Consider the following 20,202-nt stretch of genomic DNA (forward strand, 5'->3'; position numbering starts at 1 on the left):
GGCCGGGGCGGGGCTTTGGGGGCCGGGGCCGGGGCGGGGCTTTGGGGGCCGGGGCCGGGGCCGGGGCCGGGCCCGCCTGCGGGCCCTCCTCGCCCCGCCCCAATCTCCGCCCCCAGGCCCGCCCCCAGCCCCTAGCAATTCCCTGGCACCGCCCCCAGCCTCCAAGCCACCCAGCCACCCGCAACCCCCCCCACCTTCGGCCCGGGCCCGCCTGCACCTTCTCTCCGAAGGACATGCCCTGCCTCCCCCGCGGACCACCGTCCCTTCGGCCCTCAGCCACGACGTCCACGCTCCGCGGGCCCGGGACACCAGATGGCCCGACCGCCCGGGGCCTCAGGCCCCGTTGGCACCGGGCTGCGCGCTCCGCGGCCCCGCAACAGCCAAGGCCACAGCGACGCGGGGGCGGCCGGCACCCATGCCGAAAAGGGCCGCGCGCAACACAGCAAGAGACACAAGAGAGACTCGCTCCGCGCCTGGGCGTGGGCGCCGCGCACGCAACACAGGCACACGGTCCCGCGGCGGTTCGGCTGATGGGCAGGAATGGGGGCAGAACGGCATCCCTGACACCGTGGCTGCAGGGCCCGCGGCTGCCAGGGCTCCTAAGGCAGCTCCAGGGCCTGCGCCCCTCCGGCGGGGTGGCTGCCTCGCCCCCACAGGCCTTGTGGCCCAGCTCCGAGTGCCCGTGTCCCTCCGTCTGTGTGTGTGTGTGTGTGTGTCTGTCTGTCTGTCGTGGGCACCTGTGTCTGTGTCCCTGCCTGTCCGAGGATGGGGTCCGGCGGCGCGGGCGGCCCCGGCTTGGCTTTGAGCCAGGCCGGCTGAAGAACAGGAGAGGCCAGGGGTCGTCCGGAGCCGGCCGGCGCCGGCCCGCGGCACCCCCCCAGCCAGTGAGCGGTCCGAGGTGGGGCGGCGTGCCATCCGGGGAGCCGAGCGGCGGCGACGCGCCCGCCAGGCCGGGGACGGGAGCGCGCCCGGGCTCCGGCGACAGCCTCCGCTCCGGGGTGCGGGAGGCGTCTTGGCCCCCACCCCCCCCGCCCGGCCCGGGGCAGGCGCCCTCCGCCACCCCGGGCGTGGCGCGGGAGGCGGTCAGTCAATCAATCAGTCGGGCCGGCAGGCGAGCATGCAGGCGGGCTGGCGCGATCGGGCGGGCGGAGGGCTGAGGAGCGGCGGGCGCCTGGCCCGGAGAGGCGCAGAGCAGGCTCTTGGGGCGCCCAGCGGCAGCCGCGGACGTCTACGGCCATACCACCCTGAACGCGCCCGATCTCGTCTGATCTCGGAAGCTAAGCAGGGTCGGGCCTGGTTAGTACTTGGATGGGAGACCGCCTGGGAATACCGGGTGCTGTAGGCTTTTTTTCCTCGGCCTTTTGCCTGCCTTCCTGTCTGTCCCTTGGCCGCCAACGCCCCCTCGACCAACGCGGCGGCGGCGGCGGCGGCGGCGGCGGCGGCGGCGGCGGCGGCGGCGCCCCCCTCCGGGCGACCCGTGGCATGGCCCCCGCCCCGCCGGAAGCACCGCAGGGCGCCGCGGAGCACCGAGGGCGCCGGCTGCACGGGCAGGAGGCCACACACATGCACCACCTCCTCTTCCTCTCAAGCCCTTCACCCTCGCAGCCCGCCCTTCAAGCACACCCACCCACGTCCTAGCCGGCCGCGCGTCCCAGGGCGCCGCGGGGGCCCGAAGGCGGCCGACGGAGGGGACGGGGCGACAGCAGGAACCTCGGGGCCGGGGCGGGGAGGGGGCGGTCGCTGGGGGGAGCCGGGCGGGGGCTGGATCCCGTCTCCGCAGGCCTGCGAGCCCCTCCGGGGGGCCGGGGCGGGGCTTTGGGGGCCGGGGCCGGGGCGGGGCTTTGGGGGCCGGGGCCGGGGCCGGGGCCCTCCTCGCCCCGCCCCAATCTCCGCCCCCAGGCCCGCCCCCAGCCCCTAGCAATTCCCTGGCACCGCCCCCAGCCTCCAAGCCACCCAGCCACCCGCAACCCCCCCCACCTTCGGCCCGGGCCCGCCTGCACCTTCTCTCCGAAGGACATGCCCTGCCTCCCCCGCGGACCACCGTCCCTTCGGCCCTCAGCCACGACGTCCACGCTCCGCGGGCCCGGGACACCAGATGGCCCGACCGCCCGGGGCCTCAGGCCCCGTTGGCACCGGGCTGCGCGCTCCGCGGCCCCGCAACAGCCAAGGCCACAGCGACGCGGGGGCGGCCGGCACCCATGCCGAAAAGGGCCGCGCGCAACACAGCAAGAGACACAAGAGAGACTCGCTCCGCGCCTGGGCGTGGGCGCCGCGCACGCAACACAGGCACACGGTCCCGCGGCGGTTCGGCTGATGGGCAGGAATGGGGGCAGAACGGCATCCCTGACACCGTGGCTGCAGGGCCCGCGGCTGCCAGGGCTCCTAAGGCAGCTCCAGGGCCTGCGCCCCTCCGGCGGGGTGGCTGCCTCGCCCCCACAGGCCTTGTGGCCCAGCTCCGAGTGCCCGTGTCCCTCCGTCTGTGTGTGTGTGTGTGTGTGTCTGTCTGTCTGTCGTGGGCACCTGTGTCTGTGTCCCTGCCTGTCCGAGGATGGGGTCCGGCGGCGCGGGCGGCCCCGGCTTGGCTTTGAGCCAGGCCGGCTGAAGAACAGGAGAGGCCAGGGGTCGTCCGGAGCCGGCCGGCGCCGGCCCGCGGCACCCCCCCAGCCAGTGAGCGGTCCGAGGTGGGGCGGCGTGCCATCCGGGGAGCCGAGCGGCGGCGACGCGCCCGCCAGGCCGGGGACGGGAGCGCGCCCGGGCTCCGGCGACAGCCTCCGCTCCGGGGTGCGGGAGGCGTCTTGGCCCCCACCCCCCCCGCCCGGCCCGGGGCAGGCGCCCTCCGCCACCCCGGGCGCGGCGCGGGAGGCGGTCAGTCAATCAATCAGTCGGGCCGGCAGGCGAGCATGCAGGCGGGCTGGCGCGATCGGGCGGGCGGAGGGCTGAGGAGCGGCGGGCGCCTGGCCCGGAGAGGCGCAGAGCAGGCTCTTGGGGCGCCCAGCGGCAGCCGCGGACGTCTACGGCCATACCACCCTGAACGCGCCCGATCTCGTCTGATCTCGGAAGCTAAGCAGGGTCGGGCCTGGTTAGTACTTGGATGGGAGACCGCCTGGGAATACCGGGTGCTGTAGGCTTTTTTTCCTCGGCCTTTTGCCTGCCTTCCTGTCTGTCCCTTGGCCGCCAACGCCCCCTCGACCAACGCGGCGGCGGCGGCGGCGGCGGCGGCGGCGCCCCCCTCCGGGCGACCCGTGGCATGGCCCCCGCCCCGCCGGAAGCACCGCAGGGCGCCGCGGAGCACCGAGGGCGCCGGCTGCACGGGCAGGAGGCCACACACATGCACCACCTCCTCTTCCTCTCAAGCCCTTCACCCTCGCAGCCCGCCCTTCAAGCACACCCACCCACGTCCTAGCCGGCCGCGCGTCCCAGGGCGCCGCGGGGGCCCGAAGGCGGCCGACGGAGGGGACGGGGCGACAGCAGGAACCTCGGGGCCGGGGCGGGGAGGGGGCGGTCGCTGGGGGGAGCCGGGCGGGGGCTGGATCCCGTCTCCGCAGGCCTGCGAGCCCCTCCGGGGGGCCGGGGCGGGGCTTTGGGGGCCGGGGCCGGGGCGGGGCTTTGGGGGCCGGGGCCGGGGCCGGGGCCCTCCTCGCCCCGCCCCAATCTCCGCCCCCAGGCCCGCCCCCAGCCCCTAGCAATTCCCTGGCACCGCCCCCAGCCTCCAAGCCACCCAGCCACCCGCAACCCCCCCCACCTTCGGCCCGGGCCCGCCTGCACCTTCTCTCCGAAGGACATGCCCTGCCTCCCCCGCGGACCACCGTCCCTTCGGCCCTCAGCCACGACGTCCACGCTCCGCGGGCCCGGGACACCAGATGGCCCGACCGCCCGGGGCCTCAGGCCCCGTTGGCACCGGGCTGCGCGCTCCGCGGCCCCGCAACAGCCAAGGCCACAGCGACGCGGGGGCGGCCGGCACCCATGCCGAAAAGGGCCGCGCGCAACACAGCAAGAGACACAAGAGAGACTCGCTCCGCGCCTGGGCGTGGGCGCCGCGCACGCAACACAGGCACACGGTCCCGCGGCGGTTCGGCTGATGGGCAGGAATGGGGGCAGAACGGCATCCCTGACACCGTGGCTGCAGGGCCCGCGGCTGCCAGGGCTCCTAAGGCAGCTCCAGGGCCTGCGCCCCTCCGGCGGGGTGGCTGCCTCGCCCCCACAGGCCTTGTGGCCCAGCTCCGAGTGCCCGTGTCCCCCCGTCTGTGTGTGTGTGTGTGTGTGTCTGTCTGTCTGTCGTGGGCACCTGTGTCTGTGTCCCTGCCTGTCCGAGGATGGGGTCCGGCGGCGCGGGCGGCCCCGGCTTGGCTTTGAGCCAGGCCGGCTGAAGAACAGGAGAGGCCAGGGGTCGTCCGGAGCCGGCCGGCGCCGGCCCGCGGCACCCCCCCAGCCAGTGAGCGGTCCGAGGTGGGGCGGCGTGCCATCCGGGGAGCCGAGCGGCGGCGACGCGCCCGCCAGGCCGGGGACGGGAGCGCGCCCGGGCTCCGGCGACAGCCTCCGCTCCGGGGTGCGGGAGGCGTCTTGGCCCCCACCCCCCCCGCCCGGCCCGGGGCAGGCGCCCTCCGCCACCCCGGGCGCGGCGCGGGAGGCGGTCAGTCAATCAATCAGTCGGGCCGGCAGGCGAGCATGCAGGCGGGCTGGCGCGATCGGGCGGGCGGAGGGCTGAGGAGCGGCGGGCGCCTGGCCCGGAGAGGCGCAGAGCAGGCTCTTGGGGCGCCCAGCGGCAGCCGCGGACGTCTACGGCCATACCACCCTGAACGCGCCCGATCTCGTCTGATCTCGGAAGCTAAGCAGGGTCGGGCCTGGTTAGTACTTGGATGGGAGACCGCCTGGGAATACCGGGTGCTGTAGGCTTTTTTTCCTCGGCCTTTTGCCTGCCTTCCTGTCTGTCCCTTGGCCGCCAACGCCCCCTCGACCAACGCGGCGGCGGCGGCGGCGGCGGCGGCGGCGGCGGCGGCGGCGGCGCCCCCCTCCGGGCGACCCGTGGCATGGCCCCCGCCCCGCCGGAAGCACCGCAGGGCGCCGCGGAGCACCGAGGGCGCCGGCTGCACGGGCAGGAGGCCACACACATGCACCACCTCCTCTTCCTCTCAAGCCCTTCACCCTCGCAGCCCGCCCTTCAAGCACACCCACCCACGTCCTAGCCGGCCGCGCGTCCCAGGGCGCCGCGGGGGCCCGAAGGCGGCCGACGGAGGGGACGGGGCGACAGCAGGAACCTCGGGGCCGGGGCGGGGAGGGGGCGGTCGCTGGGGGGAGCCGGGCGGGGGCTGGATCCCGTCTCCGCAGGCCTGCGAGCCCCTCCGGGGGGCCGGGGCGGGGCTTTGGGGGCCGGGGCCGGGGCCGGGGCCGGGCCCGCCTGCGGGCCCTCCTCGCCCCGCCCCAATCTCCGCCCCCAGGCCCGCCCCCAGCCCCTAGCAATTCCCTGGCACCGCCCCCAGCCTCCAAGCCACCCAGCCACCCGCAACCCCCCCCACCTTCGGCCCGGGCCCGCCTGCACCTTCTCTCCGAAGGACATGCCCTGCCTCCCCCGCGGACCACCGTCCCTTCGGCCCTCAGCCACGACGTCCACGCTCCGCGGGCCCGGGACACCAGATGGCCCGACCGCCCGGGGCCTCAGGCCCCGTTGGCACCGGGCTGCGCGCTCCGCGGCCCCGCAACAGCCAAGGCCACAGCGACGCGGGGGCGGCCGGCACCCATGCCGAAAAGGGCCGCGCGCAACACAGCAAGAGACACAAGAGAGACTCGCTCCGCGCCTGGGCGTGGGCGCCGCGCACGCAACACAGGCACACGGTCCCGCGGCGGTTCGGCTGATGGGCAGGAATGGGGGCAGAACGGCATCCCTGACACCGTGGCTGCAGGGCCCGCGGCTGCCAGGGCTCCTAAGGCAGCTCCAGGGCCTGCGCCCCTCCGGCGGGGTGGCTGCCTCGCCCCCACAGGCCTTGTGGCCCAGCTCCGAGTGCCCGTGTCCCTCCGTCTGTGTGTGTGTGTGTGTGTGTCTGTCTGTCTGTCGTGGGCACCTGTGTCTGTGTCCCTGCCTGTCCGAGGATGGGGTCCGGCGGCGCGGGCGGCCCCGGCTTGGCTTTGAGCCAGGCCGGCTGAAGAACAGGAGAGGCCAGGGGTCGTCCGGAGCCGGCCGGCGCCGGCCCGCGGCACCCCCCCAGCCAGTGAGCGGTCCGAGGTGGGGCGGCGTGCCATCCGGGGAGCCGAGCGGCGGCGACGCGCCCGCCAGGCCGGGGACGGGAGCGCGCCCGGGCTCCGGCGACAGCCTCCGCTCCGGGGTGCGGGAGGCGTCTTGGCCCCCACCCCCCCCGCCCGGCCCGGGGCAGGCGCCCTCCGCCACCCCGGGCGCGGCGCGGGAGGCGGTCAGTCAATCAATCAGTCGGGCCGGCAGGCGAGCATGCAGGCGGGCTGGCGCGATCGGGCGGGCGGAGGGCTGAGGAGCGGCGGGCGCCTGGCCCGGAGAGGCGCAGAGCAGGCTCTTGGGGCGCCCAGCGGCAGCCGCGGACGTCTACGGCCATACCACCCTGAACGCGCCCGATCTCGTCTGATCTCGGAAGCTAAGCAGGGTCGGGCCTGGTTAGTACTTGGATGGGAGACCGCCTGGGAATACCGGGTGCTGTAGGCTTTTTTTCCTCGGCCTTTTGCCTGCCTTCCTGTCTGTCCCTTGGCCGCCAACGCCCCCTCGACCAACGCGGCGGCGGCGGCGGCGGCGGCGGCGGCGGCGGCGGCGGCGGCGGCGCCCCCCTCCGGGCGACCCGTGGCATGGCCCCCGCCCCGCCGGAAGCACCGCAGGGCGCCGCGGAGCACCGAGGGCGCCGGCTGCACGGGCAGGAGGCCACACACATGCACCACCTCCTCTTCCTCTCAAGCCCTTCACCCTCGCAGCCCGCCCTTCAAGCACACCCACCCACGTCCTAGCCGGCCGCGCGTCCCAGGGCGCCGCGGGGGCCCGAAGGCGGCCGACGGAGGGGACGGGGCGACAGCAGGAACCTCGGGGCCGGGGCGGGGAGGGGGCGGTCGCTGGGGGGAGCCGGGCGGGGGCTGGATCCCGTCTCCGCAGGCCTGCGAGCCCCTCCGGGGGGCCGGGGCGGGGCTTTGGGGGCCGGGGCCGGGGCGGGGCTTTGGGGGCCGGGGCCGGGGCCGGGGCCCTCCTCGCCCCGCCCCAATCTCCGCCCCCAGGCCCGCCCCCAGCCCCTAGCAATTCCCTGGCACCGCCCCCAGCCTCCAAGCCACCCAGCCACCCGCAACCCCCCCCACCTTCGGCCCGGGCCCGCCTGCACCTTCTCTCCGAAGGACATGCCCTGCCTCCCCCGCGGACCACCGTCCCTTCGGCCCTCAGCCACGACGTCCACGCTCCGCGGGCCCGGGACACCAGATGGCCCGACCGCCCGGGGCCTCAGGCCCCGTTGGCACCGGGCTGCGCGCTCCGCGGCCCCGCAACAGCCAAGGCCACAGCGACGCGGGGGCGGCCGGCACCCATGCCGAAAAGGGCCGCGCGCAACACAGCAAGAGACACAAGAGAGACTCGCTCCGCGCCTGGGCGTGGGCGCCGCGCACGCAACACAGGCACACGGTCCCGCGGCGGTTCGGCTGATGGGCAGGAATGGGGGCAGAACGGCATCCCTGACACCGTGGCTGCAGGGCCCGCGGCTGCCAGGGCTCCTAAGGCAGCTCCAGGGCCTGCGCCCCTCCGGCGGGGTGGCTGCCTCGCCCCCACAGGCCTTGTGGCCCAGCTCCGAGTGCCCGTGTCCCTCCGTCTGTGTGTGTGTGTGTGTGTGTGTGTGTCTGTCTGTCTGTCGTGGGCACCTGTGTCTGTGTCCCTGCCTGTCCGAGGATGGGGTCCGGCGGCGCGGGCGGCCCCGGCTTGGCTTTGAGCCAGGCCGGCTGAAGAACAGGAGAGGCCAGGGGTCGTCCGGAGCCGGCCGGCGCCGGCCCGCGGCACCCCCCCAGCCAGTGAGCGGTCCGAGGTGGGGCGGCGTGCCATCCGGGGAGCCGAGCGGCGGCGACGCGCCCGCCAGGCCGGGGACGGGAGCGCGCCCGGGCTCCGGCGACAGCCTCCGCTCCGGGGTGCGGGAGGCGTCTTGGCCCCCACCCCCCCCGCCCGGCCCGGGGCAGGCGCCCTCCGCCACCCCGGGTGCGGCGCGGGAGGCGGTCAGTCAATCAATCAGTCGGGCCGGCAGGCGAGCATGCAGGCGGGCTGGCGCGATCGGGCGGGCGGAGGGCTGAGGAGCGGCGGGCGCCTGGCCCGGAGAGGCGCAGAGCAGGCTCTTGGGGCGCCCAGCGGCAGCCGCGGACGTCTACGGCCATACCACCCTGAACGCGCCCGATCTCGTCTGATCTCGGAAGCTAAGCAGGGTCGGGCCTGGTTAGTACTTGGATGGGAGACCGCCTGGGAATACCGGGTGCTGTAGGCTTTTTTTCCTCGGCCTTTTGCCTGCCTTCCTGTCTGTCCCTTGGCCGCCAACGCCCCCTCGACCAACGCGGCGGCGGCGGCGGCGGCGGCGGCGGCGGCGGCGGCGGCGGCGGCGGCGCCCCCCTCCGGGCGACCCGTGGCATGGCCCCCGCCCCGCCGGAAGCACCGCAGGGCGCCGCGGAGCACCGAGGGCGCCGGCTGCACGGGCAGGAGGCCACACACATGCACCACCTCCTCTTCCTCTCAAGCCCTTCACCCTCGCAGCCCGCCCTTCAAGCACACCCACCCACGTCCTAGCCGGCCGCGCGTCCCAGGGCGCCGCGGGGGCCCGAAGGCGGCCGACGGAGGGGACGGGGCGACAGCAGGAACCTCGGGGCCGGGGCGGGGAGGGGGCGGTCGCTGGGGGGAGCCGGGCGGGGGCTGGATCCCGTCTCCGCAGGCCTGCGAGCCCCTCCGGGGGGCCGGGGCGGGGCTTTGGGGGCCGGGGCCGGGGCGGGGCTTTGGGGGCCGGGGCCGGGGCCCTCCTCGCCCCGCCCCAATCTCCGCCCCCAGGCCCGCCCCCAGCCCCTAGCAATTCCCTGGCACCGCCCCCAGCCTCCAAGCCACCCAGCCACCCGCAACCCCCCCCACCTTCGGCCCGGGCCCGCCTGCACCTTCTCTCCGAAGGACATGCCCTGCCTCCCCCGCGGACCACCGTCCCTTCGGCCCTCAGCCACGACGTCCACGCTCCGCGGGCCCGGGACACCAGATGGCCCGACCGCCCGGGGCCTCAGGCCCCGTTGGCACCGGGCTGCGCGCTCCGCGGCCCCGCAACAGCCAAGGCCACAGCGACGCGGGGGCGGCCGGCACCCATGCCGAAAAGGGCCGCGCGCAACACAGCAAGAGACACAAGAGAGACTCGCTCCGCGCCTGGGCGTGGGCGCCGCGCACGCAACACAGGCACACGGTCCCGCGGCGGTTCGGCTGATGGGCAGGAATGGGGGCAGAACGGCATCCCTGACACCGTGGCTGCAGGGCCCGCGGCTGCCAGGGCTCCTAAGGCAGCTCCAGGGCCTGCGCCCCTCCGGCGGGGTGGCTGCCTCGCCCCCACAGGCCTTGTGGCCCAGCTCCGAGTGCCCGTGTCCCTCCGTCTGTGTGTGTGTGTGTGTGTGTGTGTGTCTGTCTGTCTGTCGTGGGCACCTGTGTCTGTGTCCCTGCCTGTCCGAGGATGGGGTCCGGCGGCGCGGGCGGCCCCGGCTTGGCTTTGAGCCAGGCCGGCTGAAGAACAGGAGAGGCCAGGGGTCGTCCGGAGCCGGCCGGCGCCGGCCCGCGGCACCCCCCCAGCCAGTGAGCGGTCCGAGGTGGGGCGGCGTGCCATCCGGGGAGCCGAGCGGCGGCGACGCGCCCGCCAGGCCGGGGACGGGAGCGCGCCCGGGCTCCGGCGACAGCCTCCGCTCCGGGGTGCGGGAGGCGTCTTGGCCCCCACCCCCCCCGCCCGGCCCGGGGCAGGCGCCCTCCGCCACCCCGGGCGCGGCGCGGGAGGCGGTCAGTCAATCAATCAGTCGGGCCGGCAGGCGAGCATGCAGGCGGGCTGGCGCGATCGGGCGGGCGGAGGGCTGAGGAGCGGCGGGCGCCTGGCCCGGAGAGGCGCAGAGCAGGCTCTTGGGGCGCCCAGCGGCAGCCGCGGACGTCTACGGCCATACCACCCTGAACGCGCCCGATCTCGTCTGATCTCGGAAGCTAAGCAGGGTCGGGCCTGGTTAGTACTTGGATGGGAGACCGCCTGGGAATACCGGGTGCTGTAGGCTTTTTTTCCTCGGCCTTTTGCCTGCCTTCCTGTCTGTCCCTTGGCCGCCAACGCCCCCTCGACCAACGCGGCGGCGGCGGCGGCGGCGGCGGCGGCGGCGGCGGCGGCGGCGGCGCCCCCCTCCGGGCGACCCGTGGCATGGCCCCCGCCCCGCCGGAAGCACCGCAGGGCGCCGCGGAGCACCGAGGGCGCCGGCTGCACGGGCAGGAGGCCACACACATGCACCACCTCCTCTTCCTCTCAAGCCCTTCACCCTCGCAGCCCGCCCTTCAAGCACACCCACCCACGTCCTAGCCGGCCGCGCGTCCCAGGGCGCCGCGGGGGCCCGAAGGCGGCCGACGGAGGGGACGGGGCGACAGCAGGAACCTCGGGGCCGGGGCGGGGAGGGGGCGGTCGCTGGGGGGAGCCGGGCGGGGGCTGGATCCCGTCTCCGCAGGCCTGCGAGCCCCTCCGGGGGGCCGGGGCGGGGCTTTGGGGGCCGGGGCCGGGGCCGGGGCCCTCCTCGCCCCGCCCCAATCTCCGCCCCCAGGCCCGCCCCCAGCCCCTAGCAATTCCCTGGCACCGCCCCCAGCCTCCAAGCCACCCAGCCACCCGCAACCCCCCCCACCTTCGGCCCGGGCCCGCCTGCACCTTCTCTCCGAAGGACATGCCCTGCCTCCCCCGCGGACCACCGTCCCTTCGGCCCTCAGCCACGACGTCCACGCTCCGCGGGCCCGGGACACCAGATGGCCCGACCGCCCGGGGCCTCAGGCCCCGTTGGCACCGGGCTGCGCGCTCCGCGGCCCCGCAACAGCCAAGGCCACAGCGACGCGGGGGCGGCCGGCACCCATGCCGAAAAGGGCCGCGCGCAACACAGCAAGAGACACAAGAGAGACTCGCTCCGCGCCTGGGCGTGGGCGCCGCGCACGCAACACAGGCACACGGTCCCGCGGCGGTTCGGCTGATGGGCAGGAATGGGGGCAGAACGGCATCCCTGACACCGTGGCTGCAGGGCCCGCGGCTGCCAGGGCTCCTAAGGCAGCTCCAGGGCCTGCGCCCCTCCGGCGGGGTGGCTGCCTCGCCCCCACAGGCCTTGTGGCCCAGCTCCGAGTGCCCGTGTCCCTCCGTCTGTGTGTGTGTGTGTGTGTGTCTGTCTGTCTGTCGTGGGCACCTGTGTCTGTGTCCCTGCCTGTCCGAGGATGGGGTCCGGCGGCGCGGGCGGCCCCGGCTTGGCTTTGAGCCAGGCCGGCTGAAGAACAGGAGAGGCCAGGGGTCGTCCGGAGCCGGCCGGCGCCGGCCCGCGGCACCCCCCCAGCCAGTGAGCGGTCCGAGGTGGGGCGGCGTGCCATCCGGGGAGCCGAGCGGCGGCGACGCGCCCGCCAGGCCGGGGACGGGAGCGCGCCCGGGCTCCGGCGACAGCCTCCGCTCCGGGGTGCGGGAGGCGTCTTGGCCCCCACCCCCCCCGCCCGGCCCGGGGCAGGCGCCCTCCGCCACCCCGGGCGTGGCGCGGGAGGCGGTCAGTCAATCAATCAGTCGGGCCGGCAGGCGAGCATGCAGGCGGGCTGGCGCGATCGGGCGGGCGGAGGGCTGAGGAGCGGCGGGCGCCTGGCCCGGAGAGGCGCAGAGCAGGCTCTTGGGGCGCCCAGCGGCAGCCGCAGACGTCTACGGCCATACCACCCTGAACGCGCCCGATCTCGTCTGATCTCGGAAGCTAAGCAGGGTCGGGCCTGGTTAGTACTTGGATGGGAGACCGCCTGGGAATACCGGGTGCTGTAGGCTTTTTTTCCTCGGCCTTTTGCCTGCCTTCCTGTCTGTCCCTTGGCCGCCAACGCCCCCTCGACCAACGCGGCGGCGGCGGCGGCGGCGGCGGCGGCGGCGGCGGCGGCGGCGGCGCCCCCCTCCGGGCGACCCGTGGCATGGCCCCCGCCCCGCCGGAAGCACCGCAGGGCGCCGCGGAGCACCGAGGGCGCCGGCTGCACGGGCAGGAGGCCACACACATGCACCACCTCCTCTTCCTCTCAAGCCCTTCACCCTCGCAGCCCGCCCTTCAAGCACACCCACCCACGTCCTAGCCGGCCGCGCGTCCCAGGGCGCCGCGGGGGCCCGAAGGCGGCCGACGGAGGGGACGGGGCGACAGCAGGAACCTCGGGGCCGGGGCGGGGAGGGGGCGGTCGCTGGGGGGAGCCGGGCGGGGGCTGGATCCCGTCTCCGCAGGCCTGCGAGCCCCTCCGGGGGGCCGGGGCGGGGCTTTGGGGGCCGGGGCCGGGGCGGGGCTTTGGGGGCCGGGGCCGGGGCCGGGGCCCTCCTCGCCCCGCCCCAATCTCCGCCCCCAGGCCCGCCCCCAGCCCCTAGCAATTCCCTGGCACCGCCCCCAGCCTCCAAGCCACCCAGCCACCCGCAACCCCCCCCACCTTCGGCCCGGGCCCGCCTGCACCTTCTCTCCGAAGGACATGCCCTGCCTCCCCCGCGGACCACCGTCCCTTCGGCCCTCAGCCACGACGTCCACGCTCCGCGGGCCCGGGACACCAGATGGCCCGACCGCCCGGGGCCTCAGGCCCCGTTGGCACCGGGCTGCGCGCTCCGCGGCCCCGCAACAGCCAAGGCCACAGCGACGCGGGGGCGGCCGGCACCCATGCCGAAAAGGGCCGCGCGCAACACAGCAAGAGACACAAGAGAGACTCGCTCCGCGCCTGGGCGTGGGCGCCGCGCACGCAACACAGGCACACGGTCCCGCGGCGGTTCGGCTGATGGGCAGGAATGGGGGCAGAACGGCATCCCTGACACCGTGGCTGCAGGGCCCGCGGCTGCCAGGGCTCCTAAGGCAGCTCCAGGGCCTGCGCCCCTCCGGCGGGGTGGCTGCCTCGCCCCCACAGGCCTTGTGGCCCAGCTCCGAGTGCCCGTGTCCCTCCGTCTGTGTGTGTGTGTGTGTGTGTCTGTCTGTCTGTCGTGGGCACCTGTGTCTGTGTCCCTGCCTGTCCGAGGATGGGGTCCGGCGGCGCGGGCGGCCCCGGCTTGGCTTTGAGCCAGGCCGGCTGAAGAACAGGAGAGGCCAGGGGTCGTCCGGAGCCGGCCGGCGCCGGCCCGCGGCACCCCCCCAGCCAGTGAGCGGTCCGAGGTGGGGCGGCGTGCCATCCGGGGAGCCGAGCGGCGGCGACGCGCCCGCCAGGCCGGGGACGGGAGCGCGCCCGGGCTCCGGCGACAGCCTCCGCTCCGGGGTGCGGGAGGCGTCTTGGCCCCCACCCCCCCCGCCCGGCCCGGGGCAGGCGCCCTCCGCCACCCCGGGCGTGGCGCGGGAGGCGGTCAGTCAATCAATCAGTCGGGCCGGCAGGCGAGCATGCAGGCGGGCTGGCGCGATCGGGCGGGCGGAGGGCTGAGGAGCGGCGGGCGCCTGGCCCGGAGAGGCGCAGAGCAGGCTCTTGGGGCGCCCAGCGGCAGCCGCGGACGTCTACGGCCATACCACCCTGAACGCGCCCGATCTCGTCTGATCTCGGAAGCTAAGCAGGGTCGGGCCTGGTTAGTACTTGGATGGGAGACCGCCTGGGAATACCGGGTGCTGTAGGCTTTTTTTCCTCGGCCTTTTGCCTGCCTTCCTGTCTGTCCCTTGGCCGCCAACGCCCCCTCGACCAACGCGGCGGCGGCGGCGGCGGCGGCGGCGGCGCCCCCCTCCGGGCGACCCGTGGCATGGCCCCCGCCCCGCCGGAAGCACCGCAGGGCGCCGCGGAGCACCGAGGGCGCCGGCTGCACGGGCAGGAGGCCACACACATGCACCACCTCCTCTTCCTCTCAAGCCCTTCACCCTCGCAGCCCGCCCTTCAAGCACACCCACCCACGTCCTAGCCGGCCGCGCGTCCCAGGGCGCCGCGGGGGCCCGAAGGCGGCCGACGGAGGGGACGGGGCGACAGCAGGAACCTCGGGGCCGGGGCGGGGAGGGGGCGGTCGCTGGGGGGAGCCGGGCGGGGGCTGGATCCCGTCTCCGCAGGCCTGCGAGCCCCTCCGGGGGGCCGGGGCGGGGCTTTGGGGGCCGGGGCCGGGGCGGGGCTTTGGGGGCCGGGGCCCTCCTCGCCCCGCCCCAATCTCCGCCCCCAGGCCCGCCCCCAGCCCCTAGCAATTCCCTGGCACCGCCCCCAGCCTCCAAGCCACCCAGCCACCCGCAACCCCCCCCACCTTCGGCCCGGGCCCGCCTGCACCTTCTCTCCGAAGGACATGCCCTGCCTCCCCCGCGGACCACCGTCCCTTCGGCCCTCAGCCACGACGTCCACGCTCCGCGGGCCCGGGACACCAGATGGCCCGACCGCCCGGGGCCTCAGGCCCCGTTGGCACCGGGCTGCGCGCTCCGCGGCCCCGCAACAGCCAAGGCCACAGCGACGCGGGGGCGGCCGGCACCCATGCCGAAAAGGGCCGCGCGCAACACAGCAAGAGACACAAGAGAGACTCGCTCCGCGCCTGGGCGTGGGCGCCGCGCACGCAACACAGGCACACGGTCCCGCGGCGGTTCGGCTGATGGGCAGGAATGGGGGCAGAACGGCATCCCTGACACCGTGGCTGCAGGGCCCGCGGCTGCCAGGGCTCCTAAGGCAGCTCCAGGGCCTGCGCCCCTCCGGCGGGGTGGCTGCCTCGCCCCCACAGGCCTTGTGGCCCAGCTCCGAGTGCCCGTGTCCCTCCGTCTGTGTGTGTGTGTGTGTGTGTCTGTCTGTCTGTCGTGGGCACCTGTGTCTGTGTCCCTGCCTGTCCGAGGATGGGGTCCGGCGGCGCGGGCGGCCCCGGCTTGGCTTTGAGCCAGGCCGGCTGAAGAACAGGAGAGGCCAGGGGTCGTCCGGAGCCGGCCGGCGCCGGCCCGCGGCACCCCCCCAGCCAGTGAGCGGTCCGAGGTGGGGCGGCGTGCCATCCGGGGAGCCGAGCGGCGGCGACGCGCCCGCCAGGCCGGGGACGGGAGCGCGCCCGGGCTCCGGCGACAGCCTCCGCTCCGGGGTGCGGGAGGCGTCTTGGCCCCCACCCCCCCCGCCCGGCCCGGGGCAGGCGCCCTCCGCCACCCCGGGCGCGGCGCGGGAGGCGGTCAGTCAATCAATCAGTCGGGCCGGCAGGCGAGCATGCAGGCGGGCTGGCGCGATCGGGCGGGCGGAGGGCTGAGGAGCGGCGGGCGCCTGGCCCGGAGAGGCGCAGAGCAGGCTCTTGGGGCGCCCAGCGGCAGCCGCGGACGTCTACGGCCATACCACCCTGAACGCGCCCGATCTCGTCTGATCTCGGAAGCTAAGCAGGGTCGGGCCTGGTTAGTACTTGGATGGGAGACCGCCTGGGAATACCGGGTGCTGTAGGCTTTTTTTCCTCGGCCTTTTGCCTGCCTTCCTGTCTGTCCCTTGGCCGCCAACGCCCCCTCGACCAACGCGGCGGCGGCGGCGGCGGCGGCGGCGGCGGCGGCGGCGGCGGCGCCCCCCTCCGGGCGACCCGTGGCATGGCCCCCGCCCCGCCGGAAGCACCGCAGGGCGCCGCGGAGCACCGAGGGCGCCGGCTGCACGGGCAGGAGGCCACACACATGCACCACCTCCTCTTCCTCTCAAGCCCTTCACCCTCGCAGCCCGCCCTTCAAGCACACCCACCCACGTCCTAGCCGGCCGCGCGTCCCAGGGCGCCGCGGGGGCCCGAAGGCGGCCGACGGAGGGGACGGGGCGACAGCAGGAACCTCGGGGCCGGGGCGGGGAGGGGGCGGTCGCTGGGGGGAGCCGGGCGGGGGCTGGATCCCGTCTCCGCAGGCCTGCGAGCCCCTCCGGGGGGCCGGGGCGGGGCTTTGGGGGCCGGGGCCGGGGCGGGGCTTTGGGGGCCGGGGCCGGGGCCGGGGCCCTCCTCGCCCCGCCCCAATCTCCGCCCCCAGGCCCGCCCCCAGCCCCTAGCAATTCCCTGGCACCGCCCCCAGCCTCCAAGCCACCCAGCCACCCGCAACCCCCCCCACCTTCGGCCCGGGCCCGCCTGCACCTTCTCTCCGAAGGACATGCCCTGCCTCCCCCGCGGACCACCGTCCCTTCGGCCCTCAGCCACGACGTCCACGCTCCGCGGGCCCGGGACACCAGATGGCCCGACCGCCCGGGGCCTCAGGCCCCGTTGGCACCGGGCTGCGCGCTCCGCGGCCCCGCAACAGCCAAGGCCACAGCGACGCGGGGGCGGCCGGCACCCATGCCGAAAAGGGCCGCGCGCAACACAGCAAGAGACACAAGAGAGACTCGCTCCGCGCCTGGGCGTGGGCGCCGCGCACGCAACACAGGCACACGGTCCCGCGGCGGTTCGGCTGATGGGCAGGAATGGGGGCAGAACGGCATCCCTGACACCGTGGCTGCAGGGCCCGCGGCTGCCAGGGCTCCTAAGGCAGCTCCAGGGCCTGCGCCCCTCCGGCGGGGTGGCTGCCTCGCCCCCACAGGCCTTGTGGCCCAGCTCCGAGTGCCCGTGTCCCTCCGTCTGTGTGTGTGTGTGTGTGTGTCTGTCTGTCTGTCGTGGGCACCTGTGTCTGTGTCCCTGCCTGTCCGAGGATGGGGTCCGGCGGCGCGGGCGGCCCCGGCTTGGCTTTGAGCCAGGCCGGCTGAAGAACAGGAGAGGCCAGGGGTCGTCCGGAGCCGGCCGGCGCCGGCCCGCGGCACCCCCCCAGCCAGTGAGCGGTCCGAGGTGGGGCGGCGTGCCATCCGGGGAGCCGAGCGGCGGCGACGCGCCCGCCAGGCCGGGGACGGGAGCGCGCCCGGGCTCCGGCGACAGCCTCCGCTCCGGGGTGCGGGAGGCGTCTTGGCCCCCACCCCCCCCGCCCGGCCCGGGGCAGGCGCCCTCCGCCACCCCGGGCGCGGCGCGGGAGGCGGTCAGTCAATCAATCAGTCGGGCCGGCAGGCGAGCATGCAGGCGGGCTGGCGCGATCGGGCGGGCGGAGGGCTGAGGAGCGGCGGGCGCCTGGCCCGGAGAGGCGCAGAGCAGGCTCTTGGGGCGCCCAGCGGCAGCCGCGGACGTCTACGGCCATACCACCCTGAACGCGCCCGATCTCGTCTGATCTCGGAAGCTAAGCAGGGTCGGGCCTGGTTAGTACTTGGATGGGAGACCGCCTGGGAATACCGGGTGCTGTAGGCTTTTTTTCCTCGGCCTTTTGCCTGCCTTCCTGTCTGTCCCTTGGCCGCCAACGCCCCCTCGACCAACGCGGCGGCGGCGGCGGCGGCGGCGGCGGCGCCCCCCTCCGGGCGACCCGTGGCATGGCCCCCGCCCCGCCGGAAGCACCGCAGGGCGCCGCGGAGCACCGAGGGCGCCGGCTGCACGGGCAGGAGGCCACACACATGCACCACCTCCTCTTCCTCTCAAGCCCTTCACCCTCGCAGCCCGCCCTTCAAGCACACCCACCCACGTCCTAGCCGGCCGCGCGTCCCAGGGCGCCGCGGGGGCCCGAAGGCGGCCGACGGAGGGGACGGGGCGACAGCAGGAACCTCGGGGCCGGGGCGGGGAGGGGGCGGTCGCTGGGGGGAGCCGGGCGGGGGCTGGATCCCGTCTCCGCAGGCCTGCGAGCCCCTCCGGGGGGCCGGGGCGGGGCTTTGGGGGCCGGGGCCGGGGCGGGGCTTTGGGGGCCGGGGCCCTCCTCGCCCCGCCCCAATCTCCGCCCCCAGGCCCGCCCCCAGCCCCTAGCAATTCCCTGGCACCGCCCCCAGCCTCCAAGCCACCCAGCCACCCGCAACCCCCCCCACCTTCGGCCCGGGCCCGCCTGCACCTTCTCTCCGAAGGACATGCCCTGCCTCCCCCGCGGACCACCGTCCCTTCGGCCCTCAGCCACGACGTCCACGCTCCGCGGGCCCGGGACACCAGATGGCCCGACCGCCCGGGGCCTCAGGCCCCGTTGGCACCGGGCTGCGCGCTCCGCGGCCCCGCAACAGCCAAGGCCACAGCGACGCGGGGGCGGCCGGCACCCATGCCGAAAAGGGCCGCGCGCAACACAGCAAGAGACACAAGAGAGACTCGCTCCGCGCCTGGGCGTGGGCGCCGCGCACGCAACACAGGCACACGGTCCCGCGGCGGTTCGGCTGATGGGCAGGAATGGGGGCAGAACGGCATCCCTGACACCGTGGCTGCAGGGCCCGCGGCTGCCAGGGCTCCTAAGGCAGCTCCAGGGCCTGCGCCCCTCCGGCGGGGTGGCTGCCTCGCCCCCACAGGCCTTGTGGCCCAGCTCCGAGTGCCCGTGTCCCTCCGTCTGTGTGTGTGTGTGTGTGTGTCTGTCTGTCTGTCGTGGGCACCTGTGTCTGTGTCCCTGCCTGTCCGAGGATGGGGTCCGGCGGCGCGGGCGGCCCCGGCTTGGCTTTGAGCCAGGCCGGCTGAAGAACAGGAGAGGCCAGGGGTCGTCCGGAGCCGGCCGGCGCCGGCCCGCGGCACCCCCCCAGCCAGTGAGCGGTCCGAGGTGGGGCGGCGTGCCATCCGGGGAGCCGAGCGGCGGCGACGCGCCCGCCAGGCCGGGGACGGGAGCGCGCCCGGGCTCCGGCGACAGCCTCCGCTCCGGGGTGCGGGAGGCGTCTTGGCCCCCACCCCCCCCGCCCGGCCCGGGGCAGGCGCCCTCCGCCACCCCGGGCGTGGCGCGGGAGGCGGTCAGTCAATCAATCAGTCGGGCCGGCAGGCGAGCATGCAGGCGGGCTGGCGCGATCGGGCGGGCGGAGGGCTGAGGAGCGGCGGGCGCCTGGCCCGGAGAGGCGCAGAGCAGGCTCTTGGGGCGCCCAGCGGCAGCCGCGGACGTCTACGGCCATACCACCCTGAACGCGCCCGATCTCGTCTGATCTCGGAAGCTAAGCAGGGTCGGGCCTGGTTAGTACTTGGATGGGAGACCGCCTGGGAATACCGGGTGCTGTAGGCTTTTTTTCCTCGGCCTTTTGCCTGCCTTCCTGTCTGTCCCTTGGCCGCCAACGCCCCCTCGACCAACGCGGCGGCGGCGGCGGCGGCGGCGGCGGCGGCGGCGGCGCCCCCCTCCGGGCGACCCGTGGCATGGCCCCCGCCCCGCCGGAAGCACCGCAGGGCGCCGCGGAGCACCGAGGGCGCCGGCTGCACGGGCAGGAGGCCACACACATGCACCACCTCCTCTTCCTCTCAAGCCCTTCACCCTCGCAGCCCGCCCTTCAAGCACACCCACCCACGTCCTAGCCGGCCGCGCGTCCCAGGGCGCCGCGGGGGCCCGAAGGCGGCCGACGGAGGGGACGGGGCGACAGCAGGAACCTCGGGGCCGGGGCGGGGAGGGGGCGGTCGCTGGGGGGAGCCGGGCGGGGGCTGGATCCCGTCTCCGCAGGCCTGCGAGCCCCTCCGGGGGGCCGGGGCGGGGCTTTGGGGGCCGGGGCCGGGGCGGGGCTTTGGGGGCCGGGGCCGGGGCCGGGGCCCTCCTCGCCCCGCCCCAATCTCCGCCCCCAGGCCCGCCCCCAGCCCCTAGCAATTCCCTGGCACCGCCCCCAGCCTCCAAGCCACCCAGCCACCCGCAACCCCCCCCACCTTCGGCCCGGGCCCGCCTGCACCTTCTCTCCGAAGGACATGCCCTGCCTCCCCCGCGGACCACCGTCCCTTCGGCCCTCAGCCACGACGTCCACGCTCCGCGGGCCCGGGACACCAGATGGCCCGACCGCCCGGGGCCTCAGGCCCCGTTGGCACCGGGCTGCGCGCTCCGCGGCCCCGCAACAGCCAAGGCCACAGCGACGCGGGGGCGGCCGGCACCCATGCCGAAAAGGGCCGCGCGCAACACAGCAAGAGACACAAGAGAGACTCGCTCCGCGCCTGGGCGTGGGCGCCGCGCACGCAACACAGGCACACGGTCCCGCGGCGGTTCGGCTGATGGGCAGGAATGGGGGCAGAACGGCATCCCTGACACCGTGGCTGCAGGGCCCGCGGCTGCCAGGGCTCCTAAGGCAGCTCCAGGGCCTGCGCCCCTCCGGCGGGGTGGCTGCCTCGCCCCCACAGGCCTTGTGGCCCAGCTCCGAGTGCCCGTGTCCCTCCGTCTGTGTGTGTGTGT

The 20,202-nt window shown here is 76.1% G+C and overlaps 11 non-coding genes across 11 annotated transcripts; all 11 read left to right on the plus strand.

The window, feature by feature from the left end:
* Positions 1–1,226: 1,226 nt before the first annotated feature.
* LOC140596996 (5S ribosomal RNA) lies at positions 1,227–1,345 on the plus strand. The gene has a single exon (XR_011998864.1). It is a non-coding gene; the product is annotated as a 5S ribosomal RNA (ribosomal RNA).
* A 1,664-nt stretch (positions 1,346–3,009) lies between these two features.
* Positions 3,010–3,128, plus strand: LOC140596997 (5S ribosomal RNA). The gene has a single exon (XR_011998865.1). It is a non-coding gene; the product is annotated as a 5S ribosomal RNA (ribosomal RNA).
* Positions 3,129–4,774: 1,646 nt separating this feature from the next.
* Positions 4,775–4,893, plus strand: LOC140596998 (5S ribosomal RNA). The gene has a single exon (XR_011998866.1). It is a non-coding gene; the product is annotated as a 5S ribosomal RNA (ribosomal RNA).
* Positions 4,894–6,545: 1,652 nt separating this feature from the next.
* Positions 6,546–6,664, plus strand: LOC140596999 (5S ribosomal RNA). Its single transcript, XR_011998867.1, has one exon. It is a non-coding gene; the product is annotated as a 5S ribosomal RNA (ribosomal RNA).
* A 1,670-nt stretch (positions 6,665–8,334) lies between these two features.
* Positions 8,335–8,453, plus strand: LOC140597000 (5S ribosomal RNA). The gene has a single exon (XR_011998868.1). It is a non-coding gene; the product is annotated as a 5S ribosomal RNA (ribosomal RNA).
* Positions 8,454–10,120: 1,667 nt separating this feature from the next.
* Positions 10,121–10,239, plus strand: LOC140597001 (5S ribosomal RNA). Its single transcript, XR_011998869.1, has one exon. It is a non-coding gene; the product is annotated as a 5S ribosomal RNA (ribosomal RNA).
* Positions 10,240–11,877: 1,638 nt separating this feature from the next.
* Positions 11,878–11,996, plus strand: LOC140597002 (5S ribosomal RNA). The gene has a single exon (XR_011998870.1). It is a non-coding gene; the product is annotated as a 5S ribosomal RNA (ribosomal RNA).
* Positions 11,997–13,660: 1,664 nt separating this feature from the next.
* Positions 13,661–13,779, plus strand: LOC140597003 (5S ribosomal RNA). Its single transcript, XR_011998871.1, has one exon. It is a non-coding gene; the product is annotated as a 5S ribosomal RNA (ribosomal RNA).
* Positions 13,780–15,413: 1,634 nt separating this feature from the next.
* On the plus strand, positions 15,414–15,532 carry LOC140597004 (5S ribosomal RNA). Its single transcript, XR_011998872.1, has one exon. It is a non-coding gene; the product is annotated as a 5S ribosomal RNA (ribosomal RNA).
* A 1,661-nt stretch (positions 15,533–17,193) lies between these two features.
* Positions 17,194–17,312, plus strand: LOC140597005 (5S ribosomal RNA). The gene has a single exon (XR_011998873.1). It is a non-coding gene; the product is annotated as a 5S ribosomal RNA (ribosomal RNA).
* Positions 17,313–18,946: 1,634 nt separating this feature from the next.
* LOC140597007 (5S ribosomal RNA) lies at positions 18,947–19,065 on the plus strand. Its single transcript, XR_011998875.1, has one exon. It is a non-coding gene; the product is annotated as a 5S ribosomal RNA (ribosomal RNA).
* Positions 19,066–20,202: the final 1,137 nt, after the last annotated feature.

Source organism: Vulpes vulpes, unplaced genomic scaffold, assembly GCF_048418805.1.
Source record: "Vulpes vulpes isolate BD-2025 unplaced genomic scaffold, VulVul3 u000000811, whole genome shotgun sequence".
In the NCBI taxonomy this organism is placed as follows: domain Eukaryota; kingdom Metazoa; phylum Chordata; class Mammalia; order Carnivora; family Canidae; genus Vulpes; species Vulpes vulpes.